Raw genomic sequence first — 12,015 nt, 5'->3', positions numbered from 1 at the left:
AAATATCTATCTGTAATGATTAAATGAAGTGACATTCACTACCTTCCCATCACAAAGTCTGGCAACTATAGATATCCAGTAGTGTTGAGTTCCTTTTGTCAGGTAGACATTTAGCAATATCTCTATTTCTTCAGCACAAGTTTACCAACTGTCATTAAAGAGCTTTACTTTATGGGTTGATACAAATAATTCTCAAATATCCTAGTAATTATGTGGCTTTCTTATTTCATGGAATATATAATGCTGCTTCTCTAGAAAGTGGATTCCTCTGCTCTATAACCATTTTAAATTTACTTTTCTGGGTAAATAAACCAGAGCACCAAAATGTGTTCCTCATGCCTTTTATCTTTCTTATATACAAAGAGACCGATTTACATCATTACCTCAGATGATCAATAACTTCAGGATGCAAGATTAATATAGCATGTCCTCTACAAAATCAGGGGAGAAAGTGACATCCACTGGGAGAAATAGCATTGTGAATTCATAGGATTTGTTTGCAGCTACAAGGGATCTAATTCACTCAAAGATTTCTTGATCTTAAAAATTAACATTTTAAATTATTTCTTTTAAAAAAGATATGTATTGCAGAAGTAGCACATGTTTTGTCAGTGATGATATATACCACTTTTTACACTAAAAATAAGCTACATTTAAAATATTATCACCTCTGTATGCCTTAAAAATACATAGAGTATTAAAGCTGTTGTTTCCTACTCTTAGACTTATTGAACAAATACAGAGCTTTTTGAATAATAAAGCAAACTCTTTATTAATTTTTTTTTAAAGTTTATTTATTTTGAGAGAGAGAAAGAGAGAGGGAAGGAAGGGCAAAGAGAGAGGGAGAGAAAGAATGCCACGCAGGTTCTACACAACCAGCACAGAGCCCTATACGGAACTCGATCCCATGACTGTGAGATCATGCAACTGAAATCAAGAGTCAGACACTCAACCAACTGAGCCACCCAGGCACCCCTAAAATCCTTTTATCCTAGACTTCAAACCAGGATCCTATTGCAAACCAGATGGTATTCATGAGCTGATTTTAACAAGAATATGTTTTGCTTCATTGACTGCTGTTTTGATAGCTATTTTTAAGATTTTTGGAACTCTTTAATATGTATATCTGAAAGTAATTTCCATAACCTAAAGTGAAAAATTTTATTTCTATCAATTTTATTTCTCTCAGAACATGCAGAATTAAGAAATAATGACTAGGATGGCCTACTATGTTTTGAAAATTAATATTTATTAGGGATTGCTTTTTATTACTCTTTTGAAAAACAAAGTAAATCAGTCTGTTAAAATTTTGATGAAATTACCTGTTTTATAATGGTGGTATTTATGTATGTCAGTAAAGATTAGTCATATATTTAAGATTGGCTTTGTAAATCATAATTATTCTTTCTATAGCTCTTTATTATTAATATATTTTTTTCATGATACTTTTTTATGATTAAAATCCTGCATTTGAAAATATAGGTGCTTTAAAATTGAAATAGAAAATACTATTTTAAGTGTTTTTCAAAATAAATGGCAGTAAAATAATTTATGAGAATTATTAGTTTCTAAAAATAAAAACTAATGTATGTACATATATTGTAAATATTATATAAACACATATATTACATTATATGTTATACATATTATGTTGTATTTTATATATGTATGTATACATATATATACATATATATATATGTGTATATGTACACACTGAGTGAAAACCAGAAAGGTTTTAAGTTGATCTCTTCAATTTAGTGCTAATTCGTTAACATTGCTACAGTCAATATGTAAGGATTAATTTTAAAACACAACTTTTTAGACTGAAGAAGAAAAAAATCATTCATATTATCTTTAACTAGACATCTGCATTTAAATATATGCAAATGAGCATAATTAAAAGAAACAGATTTATGATTCTAATGTTCACTGAGAGACCTGTGCTAAAAAATGTAACACTTAACTATTTGGACATGCCGGTTTAACACACAGGGGCTATGAATTAATAGAGCATTGATTGTTACTGATGCAGTTTAAAAACATAGAACATTATTTAACATTAATTAGCTTCCTAAGTGTATTATCATAGTATTAGGTTTTGGTTTTGTTTTTGTTTTTTTATGTTCGTTTTGAGAGACACAGCACAAGCAGGAGAGGTGCAGAGAATAAGGGAGAAAGAGAGAATCCTAAGCAGGCTTCCACCCAAGAGCGTGGAGCCCTATGTGCTATCAGCATGGAGTCCTACATGGGAGGCTCAGGGGCTCAATTCCGTGACGGTGAGACCATGACCTGAGCCGAAATCAAGAGTCAAACATTTGACCAACTGAGCCACCCAGGTGCCCCATAGTATTAGTTTCTTTCTTTTTTTAGAATTTTTATTTATTTATTTATTTATTTATTTATTTATTTATTTATTCATTCATTTATTTTTACAGTTTTATAGAACTTTTTATTTTATTATTTTTTAAATATAATTATTGTCAAACTGACTAACATACAGTGTGTAAAGTGTGCTCTTGGTTTTGGGGGTAGATTCCGTGGTTCATCACTTAACATACAATCCCGGTACTCATCCCAACAAGTGCCCTCCTCAATGCCCATCACCCATTTTCCTCTCTCCCACACCCCCCCCCCCATCAACCCTCAGTTTGTTCTCTGTATTTAAGAGTCTCTTATGTTTTGTCTCCCTCTCTGTTTTTGTTTTATTTTTCCTTCCCTTCCCCTGTGTTCATGTTTTGTTTCTTAAATTACACATATGAGTGAAATCATATGTTTATCTTTCTCTGACTTATTTTGCTTAGCATAATACCTTCTACTTCCATCCATGTTGTTGCAAACAGCAAGATTTCATTCATTTTGATTGCCAAGTAATATTCCACTATCTATCTATCTATCTATCTATCTATCTACACACACACCACATCTTCTTTATCCATTCATCAGTTGATGGACATTTGGGCTCTTTCCATAATTTGGCTATTGTTGATACTGCTGCTGTAAACATTGGGGTGAATGTACCCCTTGGAATCAGCATTTTTGTATCTTTTGTACAAATACCTGGTAGTGCAATTGCTGGGTCATAGGGTAGTTTGATTTTTAATTTTTTAATGAACCTCCATACTGTTGTCCAGAGTGAATGGACCAGTTTGCATTCCCACCAGCAGTGCCAAAATGCTCCTCTTTCTCCACATCCTCGCCAACATCTGTTGTTCCTGAGTTGTTCATTGTAGCCTCTCTCACAGGTGTGAGGTGGTATCTCATTGTGGTTTTGATTTGTATTTCCCCTGAAGATGGGTGATGTTGAGCATCTTTTCATGTCTGTTAGCAACCTGAATGTCTTCTTTGGAAGAGTGTCTCTTTATGTCTTTTGCCCATTTCTTCACTGGATTATTTGATTTGGGGGCATAGTATTATTTTCTTATCAATTCACTACACTTTCTCTTTTGAACAGTTGTGTGACTTCTAACTGACCGTCCAATGAAGCTACATGTATAATCTCCCAAATACATCCCCTCCTAACATACACACATGCACCTTTGAAGATTTGTATATATTTCTTAAAATTACTAATTATTTAAGATTATCTAATCTGCATTGGCTCTTATTGAAAAAAAATTAGGAAACCACTAAAATGATTATATTACAAAATTTGGAAAAGTCGACTTATACTTTGAGGCATAAGGTATTGAGAGGCAGCACAATGGACTTTAGTACTTGTGTGACATTTTCTTATCGTCATATGCAACATCAAAATATCCGTGGTTTTGCTTTCCATGGCTTCAGTTACTGTAGTCAACCACAGTCTGGAAGTAGATGATCCCCCTTCTGTGGTATTGTCAGATGGCCAGTAGCAGCTTAACGTGGAAAATCACAATGCCTGACATTCACCTCACTTCATCCCATCATGTAGGCGTTTTACCATCTAGCATTATCACAAGAAGAAGAAGAATAAATATAGTGAGATATTTTGAGGTAGAGGGAGAAGAGACCACATTCATGTAACTTTTATTATAGTATATTATAATTGTTCTAATTTATTACTATAGTTAATCTCTTATTCTAATTTATAAATTCAACTTTATCACAGATATGTAAGTATAGGAAAAAACAATATATAGGGTTCGGTACTATCCATGATTTAGGAATCCACTGAGGTTCTTGGAACAGGTCTCCCATGGATCAGGGAGGACTACTGTATACATTTATAATAGGCATGTAGACATATACATGCATATATACAATATACATTCACACATAAAATACCTAATGCTTTTGTGGTCTCATAGAACTAATAAAATATTTTCATATGCACTTGCTTGGTTAAGATCCAAACCACTTATTTTCTGCAGGCTATATGTGTCTTTTATATCACAGTTTAAAATGAGGAATCTCAAATCCAGCTCAGCGTTCTTTGCACCCCCACACTCAGCCTAGATTAATTCCATTTGCATCAAATGAGGTCCTAGATTTAGTAGGGTTTTCTCATTGGTACTGTTCTATGTCTTGAATTATGTGAAGAGTTTGAATTAGGAGAGAACTTTAGAACAAATGTGCTGAGGTAAATGGAGTTTTAAATGAACTACCTCAGCTAATGTAGCCTGAAGCTATAAACAACAAAGGAATTTTAATTAATTAACTTATTTTATTTTATTTATTCTCAAGTTAGCTAACATACGGTGTAGTCCTTGGCTTCAGGAGTAGATTCCATTGACTCACCACTTACATGCAATACACAGTGCTCATCCCAACAAGTGCCCTCCTTAATGCTATTACCCGTTTTCCCTACCCCAATCAACCCTCAGTTTGTTCTCTGTATTTAAGAGTCTCTTATGGTTTGTTTCCCTCTCTGTTTTTATCTTATTTTTCCTACCCTTCCCCTATGATCATATGTTAAGTTTCTCAAATTCCACATATAAGTGAAATTATATGATCTCTGTCTTTCTCTGACTAACCTATTTCACTTAACATAATACCATCTAGTTCCATCCACGTTGTTGCAAATGGCAACATTTCATTCTTCTTCATTGCCAAGTAGTATTCCAGTGTGTGTGTGTGTGCGTGTGTGTGTGTGTGTGTGTGTGTGTACACATACATACACACCATATCTTGTTAATCCATTCATCAGTTGGTGGACATTTGGGATCTTTCCATAATTTGATAGCAGTGCTATAAACATTGGGGTGCATGTGGCCCTTCAAATAAGCACTCCTGTATCCTTTGGGTAAATTTCTACTAGCGCAATTGCTGATCATAGGGTAGTTCTGTTTTTAATCTTTTGAGGAAACTCCACACTGTTTTTCAGAGTGGCTGCACCAATTTGCATTCCCATCAATAGTGCAAGAGGGTTCCCCAACAAAAGGATTTTTAAATCTATCTTATTTTTACCTCAAGAATAAGTTGCAAGGGATTGAAATTAAAAATAGTATAAGAAATCATTAATCTGGATATTATAGAACTACTTTTGCAGAATTTTTTTGGTTGAAAAATTTTTGTGAAATGGCAAGTAAAAGCTTAGCTTTATGAAGAACAGTAAATAACCCTCTTGAGGGAATACAAATTTAGTAGAAATAGAAGTTTTTAATAGAAGGTGATTACACTTGTTACTCCTCCTTTCTCCTCAAGTGAATGATTAAATATGTTTAAGAAAAATTATGCATATACAAAAATTGTTTGGGTTCTGTATTAAGTTGTTTTAGCTACATGAGTTAATTACTCTTAGTAGTCTGGACCATATTTTAGGTGACAGGAACAAGCAGAGTCCCCATTGGCTTTTGTTTTGTTTTATTTTGTTTGATAAAGCTCCGCCCTAATCACAGAGCTGTCTCCAGGCATAGAAGCTGCTAGTATGGCTTAGTCATTTACTTCTTTGAACCTGGATATGAAATCTCTGCTTCAAGTACTAATTAGTGCTAATGGTGGAGAATTTCATAATACTTTGTGAAAGCCTTGACTTCACAATATGAATTTTACTTTTGATGGGAATAAATGTGCATAAATTTCTTCAGAGTGTCATAGGTATTAAAGCAACAGAAATGTTCGTAACAGAAAAAGCAATGTTATATTTCGAAAAATCTTTGTTGGTGGTTTCTCAGTTCTCCCCTTTATGGCAGGATGTGATGCCTATAAATGCTCGCTCAAATGAACAACACTCACTAAGCTCGGGTTTCATTAATTATCCATCTGGGAAATCATCTAAACACCCATCCACGTATACCTTTATTTTCATGCAATTGAATGTGTAGAATTGAGAATTGGAAAGATAAGTGAACCTCTCAAAATGTCTACTAAATATTTAGTAAATATATTGTCATATTTATATGAGCCCAGGAACTTTATCTTCTAGAAGACTGAATAAAATAATCCTTGCCATTTTTTAAAAAAATTAACTGCCTTCTTTTGTCACTTATCTATAGTGTTGTCTTCTAATCAAATGATCCAGCAGTTTATGTGGAATGAGGGCCATGGTCAAGTACTGTCCAAGGAAAATGTGTTCTTTAATTTGTGGGGAGCAATGTCACATGATTTGGGCTTATGAAAAATACATACTTAAATCATTGCAAACATATATAGATAAAAACCAGCTGAACTATTTTAATCTCATGTTCCAAGGAAGGTTGTATAGTAGGCCCCAGGATGGGTAATCAATCAATGAGAGAGAAACAAGAAACACCAGAGATTTCTGTGATTTTGTGGTTTTAAAGAGTCTAAACATAAAATATCTTTACTATCCCAAGATAATTTAGTAGACACTCTCCACCACTATTAAAATGGTCATTATGTTTTCTGTGACTGTTGATAGATAGTTATTGAATCGTCCCTTAAATTGGTAATGATTCAGTGCTCTGGAAAACGTAGCACATAAGTAAGCAATCATAATTCCAGTGCACCATGTGCAGAAACGTAGCATAATTAGAGATTTACACCTTACACCATGTGAAATCAAGTTAATTTTGTAGTGGTGAAAGATTGCCAATTGGGAAATATTTTATAGAAGCCTTGGAGGTCACTACAATCTCTCTTTGTGGATCAATAATTATTATCAAAATGGAATAATTCGCAGGCAGCCATAGTACCATAGTCAGCATGCAAGCGTACAAAGAAAAGGCTGCTGAAAGGGAAGAGGGGAACTTTTTTTATTTTTTAAATTGTGTTTCTGTTTTAGGATAAGTTTTCATGTTAATCCTTGAAATATTTTATTAACTTTATTATTCTACTTCAGACAGTCTGCATAACCCGTGTAACATTTTCTGATGAGGGAATATTGTCATTATCTCAGCGTGGCCTGGTACAGCTGTAAATGATGCTTTACCTTGAAGAAGGAATCAGTGGTAGATCATGAGTCCTAGCATCCAGTGTGCTAGTTCGGAAGCACCAGGTAAAAGCTAAATGAGAGGGGTGCCTGGGTGGCTCATCTGTTAAGTGACTGACTTTGGCTGAGGTCATGATCTCACAGTCTGTGAGTTCAAGCCCTGTGTAGGGCTCTGCGGCTCAGAGCCTGGAGCCTGCTTCAAATTCTCGGTATCTGTCTCTCTCTACCCCTCCTCTGCTTGCACACACACTGTCTCTCAAAAATAAATAAATAAAACATCAAAAAATTTTTAAATTAATTGAGAAAGTGAGAGGTATCTGTGTTCATCTTCCAGTGTTCTGATCTGTTACTTTCTTAAACTATCAAGTTTTCATAGCCTTTAGGTTATGTCCATGCTTTTAAGTTACTTCTTTGTTTCTCTTTATGCTTACTGGCCATCAAGCCTTCTTTTTGCCTACATAAGAGTGTATAAGCAGAATATGTTTCGCTGCTGTAATACATTTTTCAAGCAGTAACTACAGAAAGAGCAGTTTTAAACTTGGCAATAATGACGACAGTGGAAGATTTAAGGAAGAGAAAAAGGAGGTCATCAGTACCTTTAAGCATTTTCTTTTCTCCTAGGAAAATAGTCAAGGAAACGTATTGTTGAATGAAGCCACACACTAGTTAAGAAGTATAACTGTATTCTTACACAGCAGTGTGTCTTTCTAATGAAAATACAGAATTTAGAAATATAATTGTCTTACTTCTGAAACCATTATCTTTAGTTTCACTTTAATCTTTATACTCTTGTAGTAAACATGTGACTTTATAACACTGAAGTATCAAAATGTCATATTTCTTTAATCCTTTAAAGCAAATTAATCACATATATTATTCACTGATGGTTTTGTCACGGTCTAAGCCTCCATAGATCCTTAAAGACAACCTCTCTTCTGTTTATATGTCAAGCTTGGCAAATCAGGGCCTTATGTGATTTCCAAGGCCATGGTTCTTAAAAGTCCTTATCATTGGCATTGCTGTCCAACTAGAATTTAAATGTGTCTGTACAGATAAAGGGGTTAACTTTGTTTGGATGGACTCTATAACTCAAATGGTCCCTTGCAAAGCTCTCAGATCTTGAATATGACACAGACCTATCTTCATATGATTAAGAAAGTAGAATACCTCTCATTATTCTGATCTCTTACAGCAGGAAGAACAAAACACAATTGAAGTTTTCAATAAATTATCTGGCCACACTGTAATGTATCCTTCAGCGTGTATAATATTTTGTTACTGAAACATGAAAGCAAAGTTTGGGTGCCGCTGGTTAATTGCAAACAATGGAGTCTATTTGTCCCTAAGTAACAGTGTGGCTGGTTTAAATTTGTAAAAATTGAGAAAAAGGAAAAACTGTCATTTTTTTTCACATTCACCTAGCATTGAGCATGTCAAATATGCAATGGAATGCTAGTGCCAAAATTAGACAAAGTATCCAAAAGCATATCAGAGCCTAATTACTCATGTGAGAAGTACATTTTATCATATTCTAATTAACTATACAAAATCTTTTGAGTGTTTCAAGGAGTTGATGCAGTTTAGAAGGTTGAAGATTTTGATTTTCTACTATAGAAATAATACAGACACATAAAAAAAAAATGTGGCCGGTTCAGTTTATTATAAAATGAGGCATAGTTTGTTTTTGTTTTTTGCAAATGCAGAAAATTATAGCTAGATTTTAATAGCCACTACCATGAACTACAACTTTAAAACATAATTTTAACAAAAACATATACATTCCAGAAGTAAAAAAAAAAAATTAAGCGTTTATTTTGAGAGAGACAAGCACACACATGAGCAGGGAAGGGGCAGAGAAAAAGGGACAGAGAGAATCCCAAGCAGCCTCTGTGAGGTTAGAGAAGAGCCCAATGTGGGGCTCAATCTCACAAAAACATGAAATCATGACCTGACCGAAATCAAGAGTCAGACCAACTGAGCCACCCAGGCTCCCCAGAAGTAAAACTGTTTTACTTGTTTTAAAACGTGTTTAGATTTTGTTCATATCTCAGAATTTGAGGAGTAATAATATATCCTGTTTTTTTTAAAATGAGGTGAAATTTGCATAACATAAAATTAACCATTTAAAAGTGAATGATTTAGTGGCATTTTGCATACACAAAATTGTGCAACCAGGACCTCTATCCAGTACCAACAACTTGTAATCAAACCAAACATTACCTCCTTACCTGTCCTTGTCTATTAAGCACATACTGTCTCTTCCTTCTTCCCTTCAACTTGTGCAACCACCTGTTTGTTTTCTATCTGTATGGTTTTACCTGCTCTGCACAGAATCATGTAATAACCTTTTGTCTCTAACTTCTTTCACCTCAAATAATGTTTTCCAGGGTCATTTGGTTTGTAGTATGTGTCAATGTTTTATGTCTAAATTATCCTGGATTATGTATGCCACAGTTTGTTTTTTTCATTAATCTGTTTACGGATACTAGGATTGTTTGTACATTTTGACTATTAAAACAGTATTGCACTGACCATTAATGCACGGATATTTGTTTGAGTACCTGTTTTCAGTTCTTTTAGCTATACACCTAGGAGTGGAATTGCTGGGTCATATGGTAATTCCATATTTAACTTTATAAGGAATTATCAAACTATTTTCCACAGTAGGTAGAACATTTTGTATTCCCATCAGGACTTTATGAAAGTCTAACATTTCTTTATCCTTCCAATATTATTATCCATTTATCATCATTATCATTTTCATCCTAGTAGATATGAATTAGTATCTCACTATGATTTTAATTTGCTAATGACCAATGATATTGAGCATCTTTTCATGTACTTAGTCATTTGTATTTCTTATATGGAGAAATGACTGTTCAAATTTTTTGCCCATTTTTTTTTCAATACATGAAATTTATTGTCAAATTGGTTTCCATACAACACCCAGTGCTCATCCCAAAAGGTGCCCTCCTCAATACCCGTCACCCACCCTCCCTTCCCTCCCACCCCCATCAACCCTCAGTTTGTTCTCAGTTTTTAACAGTCTCTTATGCTTTGGCTCTCTCCCACTCTAACCTCTTTTTTTTTTTTTTCCTTCCCCTCCCCCATGGGTTTCTGTTAAGTTTCTCAGGATCCACATAAGAGTGAAACCATATGATATCTGTCTTTCTCTGTATGGCTTATTTCACTTAGCATCACACTCTCCAGTTCCATCCATGTTGCTACAAAAGGCCGTATTTCATTCTTTCTCATTGCCACATAGTATTCCATTGTCTATATAAACCACAGTTTCTTTATCCATTCATCAGTTGATGGACATTTAGGCTCTTTCCATAGTTTGGCTATTGTTGAGGGTGCTGCTATAAACATTGGGGTACAAGTACCCCTATGCATCAGTACTCCTGTATCCCTTGGGTAAATTCCTAGCAGTGCTATTGCTGGGTCATAGGGTAGGTCTATTTTTAATTTTCTGAGGAAACTCCACACTGCTTTCCAGAGCAGCTGCACCAATTTGCATTCCCACCAACAGTGCAAGAGGGTTCCCATCTCTCCACATCCTCTCCAGCATCTCCAGTCCCCTGATTTGTTCATTTTAGCCACTCTGACTTGCATGAGGTGATATCTGAGTGTGGTTTTGATTTGTATTTCACTGATGAGGAGTGACGTTGAGCATCTTTTCATGTGCCTGTTGGCCATCCGGATGTCTTCTTTAGAGAAGTGTCTATTCATGTTTTCTGCCCATTTCTTCACTGAGTTATTTTTCCGGTGTGGAGTTTGGTGAGCTCTGTATACATTTTGGATACTAGCCCATTGTCCGATATGTCATTTGCAAATATCTTTTCCCATTCTGTTGGTTGCCTTTTAGTTTTGTTGGTTGTTTCCTTTGCTGTGCAGAAGCTTTTTATCTTCATAAGGTCCCAGTAATTCACTTTTGCTTTTAATTCCCTTGCCTTTGGGGATGTGCCGAGTAAGAGATTGCTACGGCTGAGGTCAGAGAGGTCTTTTCCTGCTTTCTCCTCTAAGGTTTTGATGGTTTCCTGTCTCACATTCAGGTCCTTTATCCATTTTGAGTTTATTTTTGTGAATGGTGTGAGAAAGTGGTCTAGTTTCAACCTTCTGCATGTTGATGTCCAGTTCTCCCAGCACCATTTGTTAAAGAGACTCTCTTTTTTCCATTGGATGTTCTTTCCTGCTTTGTCAAAGATGAGTTGGCCATACATTTGTAGGTCTAGTTCTGGGGTTTCTATTCTATTCCATTGGTCTATGTGTCTGTTTTTGTGCCAATACCATGCTGTCTTGATGATTACAGCTTTGTAGTGGAGGCTAAAGTCTGGGATTGTGATGCCTCGTGCTTTGGTCTTCTTCTTCAAAATTACTTTGGCTATTCGGGGCCTTTTGTGGTTCCATATGAATTTTAGGATTGCTTGTTCTAGTTTCGAGAAGAATGCTGGTGCAATTTTGATTGGGATTGCATTGAATGTGTAGATAGCTTTGGGGAGTGTTGACATTTTGACAATATTTATTCTTCCAATCCATGAGCATGGAATGTTTTTCCATTTCTTTATGGCTTCTTCAATACCTTCATAAGCTTTCTATAGTTTTCAGCATACAGATCTTTTACATCTTTGGTTAGATTTATTCCTAGGTATTTTATGCTTCTTGGTGCAATTGTGAATGGGATCAGTTTCTTTATTTGTCTTTCT

At 34.9% G+C, this 12,015-nt stretch overlaps 1 protein-coding gene and 1 long non-coding RNA gene across 2 annotated transcripts in view; one reads left to right on the top strand and one right to left on the bottom strand.

The window, feature by feature from the left end:
• The window catches only part of PCLO (piccolo presynaptic cytomatrix protein), a 360,380-nt gene that overhangs the window by 225,722 nt on the left and 122,643 nt on the right, over positions 1 to 12,015 (top strand). The window lies entirely within an intron of this gene.
• Positions 3,690 to 12,015, bottom strand: part of LOC122233338 — a 70,262-nt gene continuing 61,936 nt past the window's right edge. The window contains exon 4 of the long non-coding RNA XR_006210901.1: positions 3,690 to 3,922. This is a non-coding gene — a long non-coding RNA (uncharacterized LOC122233338). The remainder of the gene's footprint in view (positions 3,923 to 12,015) is intronic.

This window comes from Panthera tigris, chromosome A2 (genome assembly GCF_018350195.1).
Source record: "Panthera tigris isolate Pti1 chromosome A2, P.tigris_Pti1_mat1.1, whole genome shotgun sequence".
Lineage (NCBI taxonomy): Eukaryota > Metazoa > Chordata > Mammalia > Carnivora > Felidae > Panthera > Panthera tigris.
Note: the sequence above shows the minus strand (reverse complement) of the source record. Positions and strands in the feature narration are given on the sequence as shown.